The following is a 24,411-nucleotide window of genomic DNA, read 5'->3' as shown; positions in this document are numbered from 1 at the left end:
TGAGGAAAAATTCAAGCAGAAACCAGAAGGAAGGAACTGGTGCAGAGGCCATGGAGGAGTGCTACCTACTGGCTTGCTCCTCATGGCTTTCAGTTACAGGCTAGGTGGCTATCCGTCCTCCACAAGTCAATCAATGAGCTAAGGGTGACAGGCGTAGAACGGAGATTTATTCGAACAGTTTCAGTGCGCTTGTGACTGATTATTAGGATATGCTTTCCTTCAAACATCCCCTCCCCGTGTGCTGCTCACAAGCTCATTGCTCATGAACCCAGGCCTGAGAACTACGGGACAGAACTTCCTCAGCAAAGCCACCACCCTAAGGACCTCCTTGGGTGGCTTCTGCCTCTCCTACTCCACAAGAAAGCCATTGCTCTCTTTTTGCCTCCTATGACAGTACAAATGTAATCCCATGTGTGAACACAGTGCATTCATGTGCACATGCACACGTGTCAAAACTAGAGGTCGGTGTCAGGTGTCACCCTCCATTGCTCTCCCCCCAACATATTGAGGCAGGGCCCCTCACTTGAACCAAGAACTGGGCAATTTGGCTAATCTGGCTAGCCAGCTTGCTCCATGGAACAGTGGCTCAAAGAGCAACGAAGTTCCTAAGCGGAGGCATTTTCAGAAAGAAACGCTTAGCCCTGGCTATGGCACACCTGATGGCAACTTCCTGTGAGCTCTACAAAGGACTGTGAAACTGGTGACTTAAATAACACAGAAAAATTGTGCTACAGATGTTTCGACCCAAAGTTGAAGCGGTTCTCACCAGGCACCGGTTCCCTTCTTGAGGTTCCAAATAGGAAACTGCTCCCTGCCTGTGGCACCTCCCATCCTCATTTGAAGCCAACAGTCCTGTGCACACTCCTCCCAGGGACTCCACTTCCCTGGTTCTGTCTGCCTTGTCATAGCTCTTCTGGCTGCATCATTCAGGACTTACAGAATTAGATCAGACTCAGAGGTAAAATGCACTCAACATAACCAATGAGGATCACCAGTCATAAACAGGATCACCTCCTTGGAGCTCCATAAGTCTGAGGCAGAGGAGAGAGGGAAAGTCATCTTCCACAAAGGCTCTTTTTATCAAACATCTTTTCTCTATTTTAGATATGACACAATGATGTTTCTTTTGTTCTTATGTAATACTTCGATGAAATGGATGTAAGAGATTCATTTTACTAGTATAGAGACATAACTAAAGTAGAACAGAGGTTCGGAGTGGCAAGTTAGATATATTTAGGTAGAACAATAACAAATGGTTTTATGTGCACACATGTGCATGTGTTTATGTGTGTGTGTGATGTTCACATGTGTGTACATGTGTGTGAAGGGTCACACTCTTGTGTGTCTGTGTTTGTGCACAAACACACACACACATGCGTGTACATGAGCCAGGGTGCACATGCACGAGCACGTGTGTGGAAGCCAGAAGTTCATGTCAGGTGTCTTCCTCCACTTTACAAATTGAGGCAAGGTCTTTCACTTCAACCAAGAACTGTCCTAATTTGGCTAATGTGGCTAGCCAGCTTGCTGCAGGCATCCCCTGTATCTGCCTTCCAAGCACTGGGGTTACAGGGGTGCTGTTAGGCATGACACTATTTACATAGATGCTGGGGATCCGAACTGAAACCCTCACTCTTGTTTGACAGAAGCATTATCGGCTGAGCCATCTCCTTAGCCCAAGATCATGGGTTTTGATGCAGCTGCTTGACGGATAGAAATGTCGAGCTGCACACAAATTATACTTGTCACCTATAATTCACTTCAGATCAGTCTTACAGGAAATGTGATCTTGATCACTCAGAAAATGCACGTCCTTAGATAGCGGAGTAACACGATATGGCTTTTTGAAAACAAACCGATAACTCAAGTTCCTGAGGGCAGAAATGTCGAGTCTGCAAGGCACACGGCCCTTCCGTTCATAAACTGCCCTGGGCGCTGTCACCAGTATAATGAAGGGAACTGGTAATCTCTAACCGGAGGTGCAAACAGCCTGGCTCCTTACTCTCCTTCCTCTGCAAATCCCCTCCGCACAAAGATGTTTGGCCACCTCAGAAGGGGGATGGCAGATGTCCCCTGTGTCCCTAGGAGCCCTCCTTTCCTTCTTAGAAACACTCAGTTCATCTATCCCCTCTCCAGCCTTCTATCAAAATAACTGAACATCTTTATCTCAGACAGTGCCACCAGACACAGTCTTCTTCTGATTAAACACAGTATTCAGATTATGTGTGGTTATTCCTCAGTGATACGCGGTACACACAAACCTTTAGTGGAAGCCCCTCCAGGAAGTCTAACAAATTTACCCAAGAATCTACCATGTATCTAATAGCACATGAGTCATCTGGGCCACAGTTACTATGAATCATCCATATCAATGTCTATACCTATCTATTACTGTATCTGTATGGGGGGGCACTCATGATTCAATCTCTAGATATCTGAAGTGAAAATTATTTGAGATTATTATATAGAAATATCCCCCAAACTGAAATGTTTCCATCCTAGAGAAATGTTGTGAGGATTCTAAAAGTAAACGACTGGAAAGTCTCATGACTGAGTCCCTCACTCCAAAGGGGCAGGCTGGGGAATAGCACTTCTCAGGATCCGTTCTCAGAATCAAGGTGACATAGAATTTTAAGGAACTAAAGAAGAGATGGGAAGGAAGATGAACTCATCTGAGACCTGGAAATTCGTTTGAGAACAGAAGCAGGGGCATAACACCCGGACCTTTCAGGATAAACAGGAAATGAGTTGTTTTCCCACAGGGCACCAGGGAGCCAACGGCAAAGCTCTGGCTCTCTCTCTCTCTCCGTAGTGACTCTCTCATTTTGTTCACTTATACCTGTCATGCAATCCTTAGAATAGGAACTACCTACCTACCTACCTAGCTAGCGGAGATCAGCCTTGAAGGCTGACAGCAGGCTTTCTGCCCCACCTAGAAGAGAGGGTGAACTCTTTACCGTCATACCGCCGTTCAGCAGAGATCTCTTTGTGAACCAGGAGCCTGCTGCACAGGCTTCTCACCCATCCCGAGCTGGGCTTGCACAGATCTCCTAAGCAGCCACTGTCTCTGTAGCCTCTGCCTGCTCCACCTCTCCATGCACAGCTCCTGGAGCTGCAGCTACAGTCCACCTCTCCCTAAGAGTCCTGATTAAAATGTGCATGCACCACTCTGTTCTGAGCACACAGAGAAATTGCTACTCGAAGCAATTTAAGGAACAAAAGAAGTCAGAGCTGAGCTGATGCCTGGCTTTAAACTTCATCTGATCTGCTTTTAATCTTTATAGTTTTTAAAGTCCAGGATGTGAAGCCTTTAAGACAGTGTATTCTCCCTGGATTCCTTTTCGTCCTGGGTCTGGTTTCTGAGAGGCAAATAGCTTGAACATCATAAAGGCAGACTAGATCACAGCCCGGGCTGCCATCTTCCTCCGCCTGGCATTAGGCTAAGCCATTAAATGGCTCTATCCAGCATGCTTGCAAAAGCTCTTATTTTGCATATTGACTTTTATGAATACTCTTTCTCTTTCCTTGAGGGCTGAAGAGAAACCACCATCAAGAAGTGCCCTACTTGACAGTTAAATGTTCCTTACATTAACTTAATAGTGACCTGCACTAAGCAGGTCTTTCTTTCCCTTTGAGTTCCTGGCTTTCTGCTAATTTGTCCACTAAATAAACACCATGGAGTTTGAGAAATAGACACATCCTCAGGAGACTTAAGAGGATTTATTGTTACCTTGTATTTCTTATTAGAATAGCATGATAACAAAGTTGGTATCTCCATACAGGCACATATTCTGAAAACAGAGTGCAGTAAACAGCCTCAACTGGAAGTCATCTCCTGTGGATTAGCCACACTGTGAATGCCTACCTACAGCTCCTCTCTCCCACTCACCCCCACCCCCACCCCACCTCACTGCCAGAACAACAATGGCTTCTGAGACCCACTTCTCCATGAAAAGAAACTCAGGGGATACTCACAGAAAGACAAAAGGAAAAGTTTTTACTGTGCTCTGCCAGGTAAGGGTGGAGGTACCCTAGGAACTTAGGAGGGAGGGATGATTCCTTAAAGAATCAGGTTTGCCAATAAAGGTCGATTCCCAGTCTTTTCATCCATATGATCTAGGCAATATCATCAACAGACTCCCCTTTGTCCACTTCCCCAAATATCTTTGCTGAGCATCCTCCCCTAGGCTAATAAGGGTGCTGGTTCACAGCAGGATAGTCACTAGCAAAAAAAATTCACCAGTTACCTCCCTTATTAATAAACTCTACAGAAACACACAGAGACTAGGAAGCCATCTTTATGTCCTTTCCAGCCCAGGAGTGGACAGTGTCTTCTGCTTTCCCAAGAGGAGTGAGTTCCAAGTTGCACAGATTTCTGTTCACCTGCTAACCACAATGCAAGTCCTCCTAGAATAGAGACACCACCCCGTCTCCATACACAGTAGCATACTGGTCTAAGAAGATCACACTGCCCATGCACTCAGACTTTTCTTTCCCTTTCCAGCTGCTCCATTCAGTTTTCTAACAATCTCTCTGACTGTGTGAGCTGTTGCCTCCCTGATTTTCATCCTACTGGCTCCAGGGCCAGCCCCCCTCTGCTCTTCTCCACCCAAACCTGTCTCCAACATTACCACAGAGATGGCTAGACCTTCTGGCAGGGCAGAAGAGCATGCCATTTACATCAGCTAGTGTTGGTACAGAAATGAAAATAATTCCCTGGAGAGTTAGCTAACTCCTTTTATGTGCTATAGGCTAACTAGAGGAGCTCTTAGACTCTGATGCTAAACTCAAGAGCTTTTCTGCTCTAAAATCTCACATCCAGCTCCTTGGCTCTTCTATTCCTCAACCAGAGTCAAAATAAATGGGTATTTCATAAATTCATTTCATGGTCTAATTAGATTAGAAGTATCCTCCATTAACAAGAAATGGAAGCATTCATAATTGGATGCAACTCAAGCCGTGTGTGTGTGTGTGTGTGTGTGTGTGTGTGTGTGTGTGTTTTCCATTACTGAGCTTAGAAGGCAGCCGTCTGATCTTCATAGGCCTGTGATGCTTCTCCATGTTGGTCAATCTTCTCTTCTCTTGATCCCTCTGTTGACACTAAATCCTGAACCCACACCAAGACCCAATGGGATTTGTCTTGCCAGTGGGCTGTGAGAACAGCACCTCCTATTCTGCCTGCATGGCCTGAAGATGCTGCTGAGTCTTTAGTACTCAGCTACCATAGTTCCAGCTTCCAGGCATCCACCTCCAAGGAAGGAGGCTCCACCAGAGGCGCTGCTAAGTCCTTGGATCATCCAACCTGGCTGATCTCTTCCCCTCTGCCCTACACTGACAGCAGATGTTGCCAATCAATTAACATCAATATGTAACAACCTTAGGCCAGGTAACCCCATCTCTCCCAAGGCTCCCAGCTTTTCGAACAGCCCTAGAGCAAAGTTGGGGTGTGCTTTCAGATTGTAGGTAATTCAGAATAAAATACATCTCTGACTAGTTCAACATCTCAAGGAGTTTGCAGTCATCCCTGTCCTCATTAGGCACATTTGACCTATGCCAGACCTAACTTGCTATTCAAATCTGAAGGGCACAAGCAATTATTAAAAGGTCCCCGTGTTCTTTCATTGAACATATATCACTGCAGATTCAGTCTGTTCCCAGCACTTGCACCCTCACCCCGATCAGCTTGCCCCAAGATGAAAGGCTAGCTTTGCAAGCCCTCTGTATCAGAAGAGCCCAGTACAGAATGGCTGCTGCTCACCCAGGGCTTAAGAGAGAGAACTGCTTTGAGTTATCTGTAGCAGTCATAGGGTTTGTGTATCCTCTACATCCTGACTATAAGAGGAAAGGAGAGCTGTGAACTTCTGGTAATTTACAGTTGAGGAGGAGGAGGAGGAGGCCTATGGTTGCACAGGGTGAATCACAGGAAACTGTAAAATGGCTTTGAAAACCCTACTATTGAGGAGAATCTCCTGGGAGTGGATAAACCAGGCTCCTCCATTCCAAGGAAGATTTTATCCCCAAGGCAATGGTCTCCTGGCTGCATGGATGGTAAGAGCAAAGAAAAAGTGGACAAAGAAGTGCAAGTGAGCCAAGTCTCCCTGGTGCAGAGAACTCCTGATCACCCAACACTTGTAAAAATCTGCCACATGCAAGCAAAAAATGTGAGGTTTTCGTTACAAGTTCGGGTTGGCTCATGGAGTCTGGATGATGTCTGAGCTACCAGATGATGCTCATGTTTCTAGCTAGCTCTAGGGCCATGCTTTAGAGCCAAATCCAGAGTGCTTTCCTTCACATATTTTATGTCTTCTGAGCCCATCCAGGAGATGCTGAATCAGAACAGCTGGGTTGGAACTCAAACATCTGCTTTACATCAAGCTTTAGGGTGCTTCCTATGGTTAATAAATGGGATAACCCTGGTCTCGTGCTGGATCTGAGGGGTCCAGGGTTCAGACACTCTGGGGAGAGCCTGGAATCTTTTGTAATTGCGGCCCAAACAGGGGCCACAGCTAAGAAGGAGATAGTGACGGCTTAATGATGTACGCTTGCCTGTCTGATCCATAGAAGCCTGGAGAACAGACTCATGAGGGTGGCTGCTCAGGAATAGGGGTGCAAGCAGGAGGAAGAGACTCCACCTACCTGAGGCAGACAGAGACGGTCTTCAAAGAGACAGGGCCGTCTCAGAGGCTCATGTGGGAGACACAGCAGGGCAGGAGATCCATGATATAAGGGCCAACAGGAAAGTCTTCCAAAATGAACAAGTCTCCAGTCTTTCTTCTCTCTGTAGGTGAATGAGCTTTAAGCTCAGGGAGAGGCAGAAGCGAAGAGAGAAATATACACATACCACAGAGAAAAGCTTTTGTATTGATTGGTATTGGGTATGGACTCACCATAAGACATTCTGAATCTTTCACTGTATGGGGATGGGTTTCGTAACCGTCTAAGAATTAATATTGACTCACTGCACTAAAAGCCTTTGAGTTAGAGTTGAGGTGATTCACATGCAACGTAACAATCTAGAAGGAGATGGGAGAGAGCCAGCGAAAAATCTAGCCTTTCCGGTGTAACCCAATTCACCTATGGAAACATACCTTGAATCTCTGCGGACACAGAAGTCAGGGAGGAAGCACCATTTATAAACCCAGTCCTATGCTAGATGTTTTCTTGACATCATCTAATTTGAAAACAACCCTCTACGGCAGGTGTTATTGCTTTCATTTTTCAGAGAAAGAAACCAAAAGCCCAGAGAGTTTAAGCAAGTTTTCATTTCACATGGCTAACAAGACTGTGTTCTTCATGATCTGTGCCTCGGCTTGACTACATGCCTGTGATTACATCGCGTCCATCCCCTCTGATTGCTCAGTCACCACGCGGGACTGGGGGAATAAAGGAAGACACCATGCCTCCAAGAGCCTCCTAACGCCTGCCAGTCCTGCAGCTTTGCTCTGCGCTCCATATAAGCACATGCTAGGTTGTCTGAAATGTAAATGTGATTAAGTGATATAGACACCTATTTTCCTTCCCCAGCTCCTATGTCATACCTAAAATGCTCCCAGGGCTGGGCTCCATAGGTAGAGTGTTTGCCACAGCCAAGCATGAGGCCATGAGATCAGATCCCCAGCTCTATACAGAGCCAGACATGACTACAGGCTCCTGTGGTAACTGTATTCCTACAGCAAAATGTAAGACAGACAGGAGCGTCTCTGGAAACTCACTGGCCACCAAGCCTGGCATATATGCAGGCAGAGGTTGTCCTCAGCTTCACACTCATGCCATGGTATACATGTTTCTGCACACACACACACATACACACACACACACACACACACACACAATTATATATGCTCACACACATATACACACGCACATAAACAAAAACACAAATACACACACATACATAGACATAAAAATACATATACACACAAAAATATACACAGACATACACCAACATAGACATACATTCACACACACACACACACACATATACATACACGTACACACACATAAGTATACACACACATACACTCACACAGATACACAAACACACATGGTGTGATAAGGCATTCATCTGTAGTAAACAATAAAACTTATTAGAATAGGGTAATTGTATTATCATTATTATTGTTGTTATTAATTAGAACAACTAGATATTACCTGCAATGAGCCTTTGTGGAGTGTGTCTGCCTCAGGAAGATCTGATATATTTGCTCTATATTAAGTAGCCTAGCATAGTAAATGGTTGTATTATTCTTTAATCAAGATAAGTTCAAATGAGGCTTAAAACCCTGCTTGCCAAGATGGAAAAAAATAAAAATAAAAAGCATTCTTGTTTTGGAGTTCCTCCTGGAAGTTACAGACTTACTAAAGTTCTGAGACTAGATCAGGTGGATTTACGTGGTGCCGGGGAAAGGACGTGTCTCCAGTTCTCCATCCTTTATGGCTACATAAAATTGTCCATTGATTCATCCAACAGTATGGTTGAATACAAAGGGATTTTACTAAGTAAAAAAAAGTCAGACCCAATGGGCTATGACTGTGTGATTTGATTCAGTCTCTAAAAGGTAAAATTGTAGCAATTGAGAACACAGTAGCTCTTTCCATGGAATGGTGGGTAGAAGAGTAGGTAGGGACAAACAATGGACTGGAAAAGGAAAGAATGAGTTGGTATAGAATTCACCCATATACTATTTCTGTCTTGGGATGATTGCATAAATTTGTTCTATCTTAATTTGAATGAGATATTAAATGCCTTTTCTTCAGAGGTACATTCAGAATGATAGGAGCAGTCGATAAGGTAACAGAGGGAGGGACAAAGGATTCCTTGGATCCATTGAGAACTGTAGAATTTCCTATCACAGAGAAAAACACTGACACATGAGCTACAAAATATTAAAAAAAGTAATCAGAATGCTGGGGAATCCAAGATGAAATAGTAGCTGTGAAGACGAATCTAACTTCTGTCAGTGTCTGACATAATAGCTCTCTAGAGAACAGGGGAGGAGGAGATGACCCAAGACACATCAAAAATGGTGTGTAGATGAGATATTTAAAAAGGAGAGAAAAGGAAATAACAGAAGGGCTACACTTCAGTTGTTAAAGCTTTTTATCATGAGGTCACAGGCCAGCAATTCTATAGCTGCTCTGTAAGGAGGCTGAGGTAGGACAGATCAGTAAATAGATGGTTTGAGAAGCAGTCTTCAAAGCATGGACAGCCCCAGTAGGCTGCACATTGGAGGCATCATGCACGCTTAGCCTCAGAGATAAGCAGACCCAGAAGCAATGGCAGACCACCGGCAATGTGTGGGCTATCATACATACATATCCTTCCTCTTGATCTTTCTGCTGGAAGAACCCCAAAGCAATGCCACACCAGAACCAATAATTACTCCCTGTGCCCAGACCTTGGTTTCAAAATGGAAAAGTTAAGAAGTGCTCCTAAAAAGGACTGGATGGAGGGGAGCTGTCCAAGGAATGTAAGAGTTAAACCAGTAGAACTTTCTGTGACCAAGGCTGGAGCAAGGTAGACAACAGCATAACAGTAGTATTTGTGATTGCATTACACAGTGTGAACTACATACAAAAGAGAGCACCCAAACATAAATGAATAAATGGCTAGATAAAGAAATGAATGAACAGAGAAACAATTTTGTTTGGTTTTTGTTTGTTTGCTTGTTTGTTTGTTTATGGAGACAGGGTTCCTCTGTGTAACAGCCCTAGCTATCCTGGAACTCGCTTTGTAGACCCAGCTGGCCTTGAACTCACAGAGATCCTCTTTCCTCTGCCTCTCAAGTGTTGGGATTAAAGATATGCACCACGACAAATCTTACCTGCAAAAGAATTTCGGTTATATGCAGAATGCTCTTCCATGCAGAGGACTAAGGAATTGATTCCTACAGGTAGAGCCAGAAAAGGGAACAATAGCGACTTAACCAGGTTATCAAGATTATCATCAGTGGGTGGCAATGTGTGGTAAGGCCCCTTCATCCCTGCAGTAATTCCCAATACTGATAACTCTGGTTCAGCCACACAAGGCCACTTTAAGGAACATTTTACAAAAACCTAGCCAGTACTACTCAAAGTTCACAGTCATGAAAATGGGAGAGGACTGAGAGGTGGAGTCTGGGGAGATGCAGCACTTCACATGAGGCACCTGGGTTGTTTGTGTATTGATAAGAAAATGTCATTAATGGAAAAACTGGAGTAACTCTCTGGTATGTTTATTAAGGTGGAGGAAGGGAGGAGGAGACTTGTACACTGTCAGGAAAGCAGACAGGATTTCTCATGAGCCTTTGGTTCCTGCTGACTGCTGCCCATGCTCCCTGTCCATGCCCATCTGACCTATTCAAAGGCAGGCACTTCATGACCTCATTGTCACATGTGGGCAGGGCTTACAGGAGTCAACAGACACCCCTACACTTGCTCAGTCATTCCCTGCACTGAGATGCTACCAACATCTTGATACTGAGAGACAAGACACAGAGGCTCAGTTTAGACTCATGCTCTGCATTTCCACCATCCTATCCTCAGGGAAGCTAAATCCCCTTCCTTTGCAATAAGACATCTCCACTCTTTGTTGTCCAATTTCCATTACAGTCCTGAAAACTGGAAAGTTCTAACAAAACTTGACAGACAGGAAGAGCAAATCTCAAGGCTTCCACTAGAGCTCCCCTGCTTAAGCTGCATCTCAGGACCCTTCACCTTCTGTGGCAGGGAGATCCCCATGGAAGAAAGTTTCAGGACACTGGCTTGACACTCTTCACCCACCATTCTGTTGCACATCACACTATACATATTTCCATCTCATAGCGTGAGTTCCTTCAACTAAAGAATGGTGTCTTATGTCTCCTCATGAGTGGAGGCCCTCATGAGTAAGAGACCTGGACTGTGGTCAGCCAGATGTGTAAATGTGATCCTGAGGATCCCACGACACCAGCTACCCAGCCTGACTCTGTCAGCAGAGTCACGTGATAGAAACAGCTGGAACATTCTGAAACTCACTTGCTCCCATCTGAACTTGTGAATGGAGCGGAGAATCGGGGTGTGGTTGGACTCCCGACTGGCACTGTGACTGTGGTGCCTCTGAGGCTGCTTAGCTCAGGTCCACAAGGCTCTGTGTCCTTTCTTTACTGACAGCTGTCATTCCCAGTCAGTCTCTGCTCAGCATCCATGCACAATCTTCCCTAGATGGTTCGCTGCCTCCTAAACCCATGTCACCAACTTTGGCTAAGTTTTCTCTCCCTTGAGAAGGAAGTGCTGTGTAGTTGTGTGGATAGGGAGGTGAAGAGGATCAGAGGACATGGGAGAGGGGAAAAGAGTGATCAGTATGTATTATATGACAACAATTTTTTTCTCAATCAAAAAAAAAAAGAGTTGTCTCCTTGGAAACCTCCCATGCCCAGATGGAGCTTTCTGCAGAATGTTCTCTTGCACCTGATAGCTAAGGTTTCTCATTGGAGTGGGGCTACAGTGTAAGCCAAAAAGTTGCTAATCTCTGTGCTGACAGCAGCTAAGGCATTCAAATGGAGTAGTACATTTAATGTAATTTAGTGTGATTGGTCAGTGTGTCGGTTTACCCCTGGGCTATCATGGGAACATGAGGAAGGAAGCTAATTGCTCTGTTGTTGTTGCAGTGTGATGGGCCAGTGCCCCCAAGCAGCCACTGTCCTTATTAGATGGGGTTGCTGGGGGAAAAACTGTCTCATTTCTTAGGCCCCTCCCACTTCTTTTGTTCAGTAACCATGTTTAACAGATACACTTATCTGTTTAGCCCTGACATGTGGCAGTGTTGATAAACCCTCGAATTAGAAAGACAGTTACAGGAAGAAATAGCTGTGATCGGTGGGGGGGGGGGGGGGGGAAGCTTCACACAATAGAGCCCTCCTTGTGGGAGCATAGAAAGGCAGGCAAGCTAAGTGAGCGGTATCCTGGATTCTTGCACTTAACAGCTTTGGTGAGCTGACATGGCATTCTCAAGCCAGAGTCAGCCCCACAGAACTCCTGCCTCTCACAGCAAAGGGCCAGCTGTGGTGTCCCTGCTGGGATGTCACTAGCCAAGACCTCCAAGTGAGTGTGACCTCATTGCAAATGAGAGTGGATTGAACCTACATGATCTGAGGACCAAGTCCTCCCACCCATCACACCCAGATGGCTTGGCGTGCATCCGTCACAGCCCCCTGTTTCTTGATGGTCCTGGACTTTTCTACATTTGATAGCAACCTATTAATTTGTGCAATGTCTTCTCCATTCCCAACCTCTTCTTAAGAGTTTCAGAGTGTTTATACAGCATCTATGGATACCTGCACAAGATGGAGCAGACTTGGTCAGCAGTCCATCATTGACAAAGGAGGAGCTCAAGAGGCCCCACCCTTCCCTGAAGAGCTATTGGTAGTTTATGGTTGCCAGGAGACTGGAGGTCATTTTCTTCAGTGGTGTGGCCACTAGTTAATTGTCCAGTGTTCCAACCCATGCAATACTATCCTCTTTGATTAAATTAAAAAACATGGAGGTATGGGGTGGGGGGTGGGCTAATTGGAAAGAAGGAGGTCCACGGGAGTGGGGAAGAGAGGGTAAGAAGATGACTATGGTCACAGAGCATTGTCTATATGAGGGAAATCATCAAAAAAAAGCATTTTCTGTGAAATATGAATTTTTAAATGAGAAAACAGAATGTTGGAGGGTCTATGTGATCTGGTGTAAGTTTCTGTGTGCCCCACCCCCACTTTAGACAGGGCCTTCTGTAGCCAAGGCTGGCTTCAAATTCTCCCTATATCCAAGCACGGTCTTGAATTTCTGATCCTCCTGCCTGTGCCTCCTCACTGCTGGAATTGCAGGCATGCAACACCCGGCTTGGTTTGTATGGTGCTGGGAACTGAACCCAGGGCATCATTTATATTAAACATGTACTCTACCAACTGAGCCACGTCCCCAGCCTCTCTTCATGACCCATTCTAATGAACCAGTCTCTGCATTTAAAAAAAAAAAAAAAAGATCACCTTTACATTCATTAAAAGAGAAATCTGCTAAACTCAAGATTTCCTTTTCCCCCGTTCATGCCTAATGAGGTCATCCTTTCAGCCACCCTTCTCCTGCGCTCGACTGTATTTTCAAGGCAGGAGATATCTATTTAGTCCACACTCTAGTAAGGAACTCACAACAGCACACTAGCAACATGGTGGTGTTTTACATTCCGTTTGCAAACCGAGCGTTGGCTCCTCTCATGGGACAGCCCCATCACTCCCCACTCCACCTCACCCCCAGGCCACCTCACCTTCATATGCTAGATCAAGCAACAGAACCTAAAAAAACAAGGAAAACAAAAATCCAAGTGGGTGGATTAGGACGCCTACACAAACTCACTGGATGGATGGGAGATGGGCCATGGGTCCACGTGGGCTTGGCACATGGCTCCCCAGAGCCCCGGCTGAGTCAGCGCAGTGATTCTCGGTAATATCAGAAAATGAGTTTGAGAGCAAAATCTGTTTTCTAACCCATTTGTACTTGAAGGGTTTTTTTTTTTCTTTCTTTTTTCTTTTTCTTTTTTTTTTTTTTTAACTTTCTTGACTCTGGCTTTCTAACATGAGGCTGAGTACACGATTCCAATTCTCTGAGTGCCTCTAAACTGATCTTTAACTGGCATGTTGCCTGACTGGAAAGTTCTGGTGTCAGAATTTCCTTTACTGCTTTCTCTGAAGGTAGTTTTCCCCTTTCCAGACTACTGGCTTTATTAGTAGTTGGGATTTAAATAAATGCAGCCATTTGCACCATGGTAAATCCTTCCTTCCATGTGTTTCCTTTTCTATTCCCTTTCTTTAGAAATACACTCTAAACTAAAATCACTGTCAATCTATTATACAAGCAGTTATCTGTTGTCTCTACCTGCTTATCTGTGTGCATACCTTTGTTTCCCATAGCAGAGCTTGTAGATAATTTACTGATTAGCCTCTTTACTCTTTATGTTTGCTGATGACCTACTGTGTGGGATATCCCTATGGCTGGTACCTACAAAGGTTGAGAAAGTTAGAATCCTCTTCATGTGAGCTGGGCCATGAACAGCACCATAAAAGGGAGACAGGAAAAGGGCTTCAACTTAAGGAAGAGGCTGAGAGATTCCAAGGTAAGAAAAGGAAGCAGAGCCAAGGATGGATAACTCAGCCCTGGTCACATGGTCTCAACCCTGGTCACATGGTTCCACATGGCCATGTTTGTACAAGGTTGTTCTTCTATGACATTTTGAGAGTCTACCAAGTGCTACCAAGAAGCAAAGGACAGTTAGGACATCAGACCTCTGTTTCAACTTCCAGTGTCTGTGTGAATGTGTGAGCATCCATATGTATGTGTGAGTGTGTGTGAATACGTGTGTGTGTGTGTGTGTGTGTGTGTGTGTGAATCCTTCTGTGTGTGGACCACAGAACATGGACTGCATGCGATACAGACCAGAGAGCACAGAAGGCAACATGTCCAAGGAATTCCCTAAAGTCACAGACGCAGTGATTCTATGCAAGCTTACTCTGCCTCTTCCCCTTTCGTTCCCTTGACCTGCTACCAAGCAACAAGCTTTTCAATACATTCTCCTCTGAATTCCGGACTGAACAGATTTCCTAGAAAACTTTGATCCTGAAATCAGGTTAGCGGATGGCCAGCATATTATAAATGCTACCACTGCTGCCTCGTGTGTGTGGTTACTTTTAGGTGATTTACTTGTAGTCTAAACAACACTGTTTCAAAAACACTCGTGGAGACCACCCCTCCCACCTGACAGATGAGAAAGTCTGTGGCCAGAGAGCTTTAATCTAGTCCTGATGAAATAAATACAGTCTGAGCTAAAATTCAGGGCTCAGCATAATCACAGTCCTTTTACATCCCACCTTTGAACCCCCTGAAAGTGTCTTTAAAAGTGGCGGTGAGGTCCCCTGAAACCCCTGGAGTGGGATATGCTGAGCAGAGCTAATGGTGGATCTCACGGGTTGGAAAACAAGGATCTTCATGGAAGTCAGGCTTTGTAGCAAACCTATTTGAATTTGTCCCTAAGCAAGGCACAATGTAGGCTTCCAGACTGTTCTCCAGAAACTGCACTGTCATCTTGTATCCTATTTTTACAAGGGCGCAGTCTAAATGGAGAATGAGTTCCAAGGAGCTGCAAAGAACAGACTGCAGTAATTTCAGCCTAGGTGAGCTGGAAAAAAAAAATTCGCTTCTGAGATGGGCCATAAATCCAAGCTATTTTATAGGCCTCCTGCTTCTATTCCTGCATTCAAAGAAAAAGCTAATTTGTTTTGTGAAAATTGGAAAAACAAAACAGTACAGAGTGTAGAAGTGGGCCTCCAAGGCACAGCCAGTCAGACAGTCCAGGGAGAACCCTCTGGGCCTTCAGAGTCCGTCTACTCAAAGCCTACAGCATAAAACTCAGGCAAGTTCTGGGGGTGGCAGCTTCCCAAAGGCACTGGGGTGAAGGAGAGGTGGTCACTGGAGAAACAGCTCAGCAGTAAAGAGCACTGGATGCTCTTGCAGAGAACCCAGGTTTGGTTCCCAGGACCCCTGTGATAGCTCACCATTGCCTGTAATTTCAGCTCCAGGAAGAATCTAACCCCTTCTTCTTGCCTCAGTGGACACTACACACACACAATACACACATAAATACAAGTAAATCTTTGAAAAAAAAGTATATCAGGGCTTATGGTGATATTTTATTTGTATTAAAATATTATTTGTATGTTAATAAATAAAGTTGCCCGGAGGTCAGAGCTATTAGCAAGCCATAGGAAAGCAGGGCAGTGGTGGCGTACGCTTGTAATCCCAGCACTTGGTAGGCAGAGCTAGGTAAGTCTCTGTGTGTTCAGGGATACAGCCAGTATTGGATACACATGCCTTTAATCTCAATACCAATCATGGAAAACCTGGAGGTCTATACAGACAGGCCGGGATGAGGCGGTCATGTGGTTGAGTTTACAACCAATGAGAAGGCAGAACAGAAATTCTATATAAGGACTTTAACACAGAAAGTAGCTCTGGTTTGGAGAGGTAGGACCACCACAGGAGGAAGGGTAAGGTTTTAGCTCTTAGCTCTGACCTCTTGGCTTTCTTCTTTGCATTGGTTCTGTGTTTCTTATTTAAAAAGACGGTTGGTTACATCTACAAGGGCTGGGCCAGAGCACAGCGGCCAAGGCCTTTGTACTTTCTGTCATGCCATAGAGCAGAGCCCACCTCACCTGAGCCAGCCCCAGTCCCCTGCTAAGACTAAGAAAACCATTTACCCCGAGCTCTCTGCCACTTCTTTGAAGCACAAAGATCCCTGGGAGGGCATCCAGCTAGAAGTCAGGCATGATTACCCAACTCTACTCAAAGGATGATAAAGGCACAGGCTCAAGCTCTATCTGTGCAAACGAGACAATTCAATCACCAATGTACCAGACTTGCATTTATCCCAAACACTGGGCTCAACTCCATCTTGCTTCCTTTCTGTGCCCTGCAGAGAGCTGTTCTGTTTTTCTGTTGTTGTTGTTTTTTTTTCCCATTGTTCAGCAAGGTATGCCAAGCTTCCTGCCTGAATCCCCATCCGGTTATTACACACACTCGACAACCTTACAGGGTTTCTTTAAAAGGCTGGTGAGTCAGGTTTAAAATGAAGAGCAGATTTTCCGGTCAGGTGGCTGCTTGCCTCCATCCATGTGTCCTTTTCACTAGTTCAGTATGGGCAAAGGCTCCTGCAGAGGTCATTTTTCTAAAAGAGAGTTTTTAAGTGCAGAAAAATTAAGTCCAGGATACTTGGAGAAGGCAATACGATTTTCCGAAAATGGCGTGTACGTAATGACATCTGAATCATTGAGTGGTTCTTCACTACATACCAGGATCATTTGGGAAAATGGCAACCATGAGGGTCAGCTGTCAAAGATTCTGAATCTGAAGGCTTAGAGAAGGCTTGGGAAACTGCGTCGCCATGATGTACTATGGAAGGATCCAGAGCAAAGCTCAATGGTGTGCTGTACTGGTTGGTGACATAGCTGAGAATCAATTGAGAAGAGAGATTCAGTTGAGGAATCTTCTAGAATGGGTTGGGCTATGGCCATACCTGTGGGGAATTGATTGACTAGGAGGATACCACCAGTGCCTGGTTTGAGGCTCTGGACTGTACAGGAGTAGAGAAGGCCAATGACAGCAAGCAAGGATGTGTTTACTCTCCTTGTTCTGGGCTGCAGATATGATGTGACTCACTGCTTGAGTTCTTGCCTTGGCTTCCCCTCGGTGATGGACTGGAACCTGGAATTATGTGCAGAGTGGGACCCTTCCTCCCCATGTTGCTTATTGCCACATTATTTTATGACAGCAACAAACCGAAGCTAAAATATACACTTGCCCAATAATGACTGTTTCGGCTAGTTATCACATCCCAGGTTACCCCAGAGATCTCGAGATGGGCACCTAGTCCTCAGAGATTCAGGTGCCCACCTGATATCTTACGTGTCATAGAGAGCCAGGGCTGAAAACCAAGTACTTGACTTCCCCAAAGTCATGGAGTCACATTACAATGTCTGATGAACCATGGATCACAAAAGCAAGATCACAGAGGAAAGCACACCTGGAGTCAAGATAGCCGTGTGTGTGTGTGTGTGTGTGTGTGTGTGTGTGTGTGTGTGTGTGTGTGTCTGTCTGTCTGTCTGTCTGTCTGTGTCTGTCTGTCTGCCTGTGTGTCTGTCTGTCTCTGTGTGTGTCTGTCAGTGTGTGTCTGTCTGTCTGTCTGTCTGTGTGTCTGTGTGTGTGTCTGTCTGTGTCTGTGTGTGTATGTCTGTCTGTCTGTGTGTCTGTCTGTCCGTCTGTCTGTATCTGTGTGTGTGTGTCTGTCTGTCTGTGTGTGTGTGTCTGTCTGTGTGTGTATGTGTCTGTCTGTGTGTGTGTGTGTGTGTGTGTGTGTGTGTGTGTGTGTGTGTGTACACAGATCTGAAATAAGGATGGAGAGAAATCATTTGTAAGAGGAACAGAAAAGACGCTTTCCTTATCACCACAGTGCCCAGTGGTTCACCCCCAAACTTTCCAAAGGGGTCACAGAGCCTCTACTCCTCACATGCCCAACTCTGACCTGGTCACTCAGGAGACAGAGTCCCCCATACTCCCAAATATTAAAAAGGTGAAGATGTTTATTTCTGTTTTGACTCTGTACCTCTCTCTTCGTCTTCTTGACCACTGGTTGGATCCTGTTTCACTGTGGGATTACAGTTACAGACAAGAGGAGAAAGGTCTTCAATACTGCATTGAACCAACCATTCGCAAACTTGAGTTGGACTCTGGATTCATATACACAGTCTAATGCCTATCAGAGATACAATGTGCGATCTTGGGAAAATCATTCATCTTCCTTAAGCTCTGCAAAGAAAGGGATTTGACAAGATTTCCTCAAGGGGTTCCTTGGGGATGGTTTCTAAAGATCAGTGCCGCAGTGAGCACCGGGTATATGTAAAGGTTCTGAGTTGGGCTGGGTTTCTGAGAGAAAAGCAAAGGCATATTGCCAGACTGATGACATAGGCCTGTTATCTCAGCTACCTGAAAGCCTGATGCAGAAGGACTGTTTGGGCAAGAAAGAATTCAAGGCCAGACTTGGCAACCTTTTCTCAAAATCGAAAGTAAGATTGGGGCTGGAGATACAGCTCAGTGTAGAATGTTTCCTTCCCATACATGAGACCTTACATTTACTCCCTGGTACAAACCAAAAAGAAAGCCATGAAGCTGAGTGACAGTCTGCATCTCACCTCTCTGACTCATCCCAGGAAAGGCATCCACTCTTGTCTGCTCCAATCTATCTGCCACAAGCAAACTGATTGATTTTTTTCAAAATGAAAATGGATCCCAGTCTACACACACACACACACACACACACACACACACACACACCCTCTAAAGTCTTTTCCTTTTTATGTTGCAAGTTCCCAAATGTCCTAGTTAACTGTCAACTTCACACAACCTACACTCCATCTGAGAGCAAAGTCTCACCTGAGAAATTGCCTAAGTCAGATTGGCCCATGTTTGGACATGACTATGGTGAATTGTCTTGATTAGTAATTGATGCAGGAAGGTGCAGCCCACAGCAGGCATTACCATTTGTAAGCAGGTAGCCTTTGGCTGCATTAGAAATCTAAACTAAGCATGAGCATGCAAACGAGAAGGCAAGCCAGCAAGCTGCATCTTCCATGGTTTCTTCCTTTGAGTTCCTGCCCTGACTCCCCTCAGTGATGGACTGTGATCTGGAAGTATCATCCCTATAAACCTTTTCTTCCCCTAAGTTGCATTTGGTGTTTGCCACAGCAACAGAATAAACTAGAATGTTAAGTGACCTGAAATCCAGGGTCCGTATGTGCTTTCTTATCTTTTGTCTGTCTCTGATACTAAGCATGTCACAGGAACTTCCATAAATACTGGCAGAACCAATAAAAATGTGAATGAATGAGTGATTGAATGAATTAATGAGTAAGAAATATGACTTGGCACTGAAGCTGAGTCATAAAGGAAAATCAAGAAGCAAAGGCTGTATAGGGAGGGTGGTGACATGGGGATGCTGGGCAAGGACTCATGAACTCTACAAAGAGAACCAGCAAGCCAGCTTGGGACATACAGAGAATCTGTACTGCTCTGCTCTGAGAACACATCTGTGAAGTGGGAGGGGTCAGTCACAGAATGGGTTGGCTGTGTTTGCAAGAGAAGCTTTAGCCTCAAAGCTCCCAGCGTGAGGATTTAGCATAATGAAGACAAGACCTGAATGAAGAAGATCTGCTGTTTCCATGGCCAAGACACTCATGGGAAAGACCGGGAGCCAAGTCTGCTCGCACAGACATTCTTCACACCAGAAGCTCACTTTGCTCATTAGATTTCACACCTGCCACCCTCCTTTACCCACCATCCTTCTGAGTTAATCTGACCACTGAGAGCAGGCAGTAAGAACTAGGTTTAGAGCCTATCGGATCAAGCGAATGGATGAGCATCACTTCACACTTCTGCTGCCTGATGAGACATTGGGATAGCAGGACAAGGCAGTTCACGGGAGTCACAAACCTGTGTTAAGCAGGACATTGAGACCTTTGCCTAGTGGCTGGTAAGTGTTCTGCCTGCAGCTAAGAGCATGGGCTGGGCATGCCAGCTAGGAGACACGGGTCTTGCTCATTAGCTCCTACATCCCTCCCTCTTCTCCTTTGAGAAATAAGAACAGCAGCAGTGTCTACCTCCCAGACACTGTGGAATGTGGGAACACTGACATGGTCCTCAGGAGCGTTCTTGGTTCATAACTAGTGTCATATCGTGGTTAGATACTGCTGTTGGAGTGCTGGTGCCATTACCACTACCGCTGCTTCTCATTTCGTCTTCTATTTTTATAATTTTATATTTTTGCAGGTTGGGGGATAAACCTAGGACTCCATGCTTAAGCTACATCCCCAGCTCTTTAAAAACAAACAAGCAAAACAAAACCCTTTTACTTTGAGTCAGGATCTTCTAAGTTGATCAGGCTGATCTTAAACCCTCTCCGTAGTTCAAGCAGGGCTTGAATTTACCCTCTCTTGCCTTGGCCTCCCAAGTAGCTGGGATTACAGCTTAATTCTCTTTTTAGAACAAACATCAAAGAAACAGGAATTGACATTTCTCCCAGAGCTTACCTGATTAGTTGAAATTTGCATATTCATTAAGTGGCTCGCAGATAACAGAACTCAAAACACTCTTGACTCCAGACCTTTTTCTTGGGGAAGGGGAATTTTGTGGTCCCAAATACTAAGACTAGTAGAGCTGTGAAGGGAGCTGGGAGCTGAGATGAATGAGAGAATAAATGAAAGAATGGATAAATGTCCAGTTCCAAATTCACTCCAGTGCCAACTTTGACAGTTGACTGTGTAACCGGCCGTGTAGCCAATCAGCCTCAACTGCTTGGCTATGTAGCATGAAGACCACCAAGACTGTGAGCATGTGAGCTATTAGTTCATGCTTGGAAATGCATCCTACAGAAGACTCAGGCAAAACAAACAAACAAACAAAAACCTCATCTGTACCGATTGTTGCTGTAAGATATAAAAGTTGAAGAACTCATGAGGGATACAAACTATGTCATAAGTCTTGTGAGGTGAGGGACCAATGTGTCTCCTCCATGTATAATAGCTGATACCCAGAATCCAGTAGTTGTTCAGTCCATGATGCTAAATGTCTTAGAAGCCCCTTTTCTGGTGCTGGAATCATGGAGAAGTCCTGGGGAGCTGCTGGTCTTCAGTCTACAACTGAATCTTGAAGAAGCTGGATTTAATACTGACTGAAGCAGCAGGGTAGATGGGCTTGCCAGCAAGAGTGAGGGCAAGCAAAGCTTCCTTCTTTTGTGTCCTCTATATGAGCTGCCACCAAAAGGTGCAGCCCGGATTTAAGGTGGGTCTTCCCACCTCAGATAATCTGGTAAGGACAATCCTTCACAGCAAGGCCTTGAAGCTTGGTTCCAGTTAATTCCAGATGCAGTCAAGTTGACAACCAAGACTAGCATCACAAGGACAGAAGGCAGCCAAGGACTCTGGTCCTCACCTTCCTCTTTGAGGCAGAGTCTCTCTTGCTCACTGCAGTGCCCATTGGAGCTAGCTGGCCAATGAGCTTCGCAGAGTCTCTTGGAGCCTGGAGCACTGAGATTACAGATGCTGCTGCATCCTGCTTATGTGGGTTCCAAGCATCCAAACTCAAGTCCTCACACTTGTGTGGCAAGCTCGTTACCCACAGAGCCCATTCTCTAGCCACTATAAAAGTTTTTAAAATGTAATATATAATGCAGTGTTCAGTGTACAGATGTGAAGTCTTCAGACAGCTTCCTCCCTTGGTAGAGCAGATACTTGGGAAATATAATTTAACTTATCATTGGATGATAATTAAGACACCAAAGTCTATTCAGGATACTGTGAGTTCCTAAAACAAAGCTGCAGTCCAGGTCCTAACAGCAAAGTGGTGCTTGCTCTGAAATCTGAAGTGCAGTAAATAGATGCACAGATAGTAGCCAGACTGAGAAGCAGAGGGTGCAATTAGGAATGACTGCCTCAAAAAATATTTATCATCTTAGTATGGAGAAACAAGCACACTGTTCTTCATCTATCAACATGAAAAATAAAAATCAAATCAAGACCCTATAGAGCTTGAAGTAGGGATGGGGATGGGAAGCACAGAGCTGGCATGCTGAAAGAGACTTGGGGTGGGGCTTCATGTTGGAGACACTGAACACCGAGGAAGGGAAGAAAGGAGGTCATGGGGGTCTGCAGAGTGCTAATATGAGATGAGGGCCTAAGGCTGCCCTCTCCAGCTCCTTTCCAGCCCCATGCTGCCACGTTTCTAATTGGAACCAGGGGCACAATGTCTCCCAGCTTCAACTGTCCTGTCAGACAAGGAAGGAGACATGAGTGTGCAGTGCTGCCCTCTACAGGTCCAGCTGTGGCTTTCACAGCCTTAACCTGTTTTTAACTGTTCATGCCTCCCACACTGGTGGCTGCCTTCTCCATGCTTTTCTGCTTCCTCCTCTTGTGGCACAAATAGCTGGAAAAACTATGGAATGGTGATGACCTTTGAACCCCTGATCCTCCTACCCCCACCTTCTGATGACCAGGACTTCGGGAGTGCACCATCACACCCGGTTTTACGCACTGCTGGGAGTCAGTCTCGGGGCTTTGGTGCGCACTAGGCAGACACACTACCAACTGACCTACCTCCTCAGCTGTGAAATGGATTGTAACATTTTCCCAGTTCTGAAAGTTCCTACCTTTTAAATGTTATCATTCAGTGTGGACAGAGTATGGAGAACCAGGGTTCTGGGGACTGAATTGTCCTCATGCTCACACAGCGGGCACTCTTACCAACAGGGCCATCTCCTCCGCTCTTATTTTTATTTCATTTATTTCTATTTTAATACATTTCTAGATCATGGGTAACATGATTTGAGTCACATCTATCAATCCAATTTCTGTCAGATTGTGAATTTTAATTTACAAGATGTGCTTTTGAAGAGTTTTGGTCTATGGCCTCTGGAGTGCTCATGCCTTTCTTAGTAATAGCAGGCATCTCCCTCAGATCCACATGGTCCTCACAGCATGTGCTTTTATCCAAATCTACATGTGGTTCTCCTAAGTGGGAGACAATTCGCTAGTTAAACTGCTATTTTCATATTCGCGTGGATGGTCTCAAATCTAGCCTCCTTGTCTTCACATTCATGACCCAGTTACACTCAGACAAAGCTCTTCCAGAGCGGGCTGGGCCCCATGCCTGCGCTGAATTTTGATAACTTGAACTTCAGCTTACCTCTTGTTCTGAGGCTCTGATCTCTTATATACTGTGATCATCTGAATTTCTGTCTCTGGTGTGTGACAACATAAACCTCTCTATGGTGTGTTCTCTTGTGGTCCAGTCACTCCATGTCTCTAGATCAAAGCTGCATTCCAGTCAATACTGGATTGACTGCATGCAGCTACAGGGTTTACACAAGTACTAGGTACTTGCAGAAGCCAGGATAACAGTCATAGGCCATATTCTGATGACCTATCTCTGTGACCTCATTGGCTACTCTCTAATATGGGCACCATTAGGCCCAGGAAGTTAGAACTAAGAGACCTGAAACATTATTAATGATGGAGGTAAGGTTATAGCCCAGGCAGTCTAAACTCAGAACTCAGGTACCCAGTCTTGATACTAACCTGTTGAGTGTATCTGTGGATTAAGAATGAATGCATGGAAGCATGTAAGCAAAAAAGGAGGTCTCAAATGAAGAGAGAAGATTGGGGACAACACTGGGGTTCATGGTCAGTCTTAAGTGCAAGAGACTCACAGATGTGTCCACTCATCTTGAATTTTGCACCATTGGTAAGTTCACAACCCAAATCAGAAGTGTGTCTGTGTTTGGATTTTTGTACCTATTTACTTTTGAATCATCCTTGGTCTCTCCCAGGCTGGTACCAGGTAATGTGGCCAATACCATCATAACTTCCCTATTATTACTTTCCCTCCAGGCAATATTGCTTCTATGCTCCCAAAGTTAGAGGCAAGGCCCCCTGGGTTTTCCTAAATGTACTGTGTTTCCTAACTGAAATATGGAAAGGTTTAGACAGCCTTATTTTTTATTCTGTATGTCATATTGCAACCATTCCCATGTCCCTAGATACTCAATATATGAACACACACACACATGCACACACACACACACACACACACACACACACACACACACACACACAATGTGAGGAAAAGCCAATAAAAAGAATGCCTCTTGTTATTAGCTGAGGCTTTGACTTTGTGGTTCTAACAAATTGATCTTTACTGCATCTGTGGTTTTATTATCTTGGCCATTAGCCAGAGGAGGAAGAGGGGAAGAGGAAGAAGAGGAGGAGGAAGGACCTACAACCAGACACTAAAGTGTTATCCAAGCATGTGAGGAAAGAT

This window comes from Peromyscus eremicus, chromosome 8a (genome assembly GCF_949786415.1).
Source record: "Peromyscus eremicus chromosome 8a, PerEre_H2_v1, whole genome shotgun sequence".
NCBI classification, from domain to species: Eukaryota; Metazoa; Chordata; class Mammalia; order Rodentia; family Cricetidae; genus Peromyscus; species Peromyscus eremicus.
The sequence above is the reverse complement of the archived record's forward strand: the minus strand, read 5'-3'. Positions refer to the sequence as shown.